Here is a 904-nt window from a genome sequence, read left to right on the forward strand (position 1 = left end):
GACCTACTGCACAGTGTGACTCTCGCTCACCCTGATTTCAGTCATTCCTTTATTCTCTCTGTTGATGCTTCGTTTGATGGCATAGGAGCTGTGTTATCTCAAGTACCTCCTGGTGAGAAAATTGCACGTCCAGTTGCTTTTGCAAGCAAAACACTCTCTAAGTCCCAGATGAACTACCCAGCACACAGACTCGAATTTCTGGCTTTAAAGTGGGCCATTTGTGACAAGTTTAGCCATTGGCTAAAAGGGAGACATTTCACAGCATGGTCTGATAATAATCCCTTGACCTATATTCTAACCAAACCCAGATTAGATGCGTGCGAACAGCGATGGGTGGCGAAGCTCGCTGCATACGATTTTGACCTGAATTACGTGCCAGTTCTTCGTGCCAGGTACGAAGAATGTTGTTGCAGACGCCTTAAGCAGAGAGCCCTTTGTTAAGTCTTGTGTCAGCCATCGTCTGTTGAAAGAACCATATGTTTCTCTTCTGGATGAGGTCAATGGTGTTGTTACCGGTACCGTCCAAGATGCCTTTCGTGTCTCTAACCACTGTCAGAATGTGCAGGCTACCAGCGATGGTGAAACTGAGAATGAGCCACAGGATGATGTGAACAACTCCTGTCCTGGATCTTTTGACGCTGCTGAAGTTTCTGCTGCGTTGAGTGTTCACTCTGGTGATGAGGTTAGTCTTTTGCCCGTAGCCAGTCCAACATCACTCCAGCTTCCTTCTGAAGACCCGTCTGTAGCAATCCCGTTTTCCAGACTTTCTGAAGACCTGTAGCAATCCCGTTTTCTAGACTCTCCAGTCTCCAAGAGCAGGACAATGTACTCAGAAGAGTCATCAACTATGTTCTGAGATGTAAACGTCCTTCAAAGAGTGAGAGAGCAAAGGAACCTAGATCTG

General features: G+C 46.6%; 1 long non-coding RNA gene across 1 annotated transcript; it reads right to left on the minus strand.

Annotated features, from left to right (window-relative positions):
* Positions 1-701: 701 nt before the first annotated feature.
* Positions 702-889, minus strand: LOC107716523 (uncharacterized). Its single transcript, XR_001637221.1, has 2 exons — positions 776-889; positions 702-740 (listed from the first exon to the last, which is right to left on the minus strand). It is a non-coding gene; the product is annotated as an uncharacterized LOC107716523 (long non-coding RNA).
* Positions 890-904: the final 15 nt, after the last annotated feature.

Source organism: Sinocyclocheilus rhinocerous, unplaced genomic scaffold, assembly GCF_001515625.1.
Source record: "Sinocyclocheilus rhinocerous isolate Xijiao unplaced genomic scaffold, SAMN03320098_v1.1 scaffold16077, whole genome shotgun sequence".
Lineage (NCBI taxonomy): Eukaryota > Metazoa > Chordata > Actinopteri > Cypriniformes > Cyprinidae > Sinocyclocheilus > Sinocyclocheilus rhinocerous.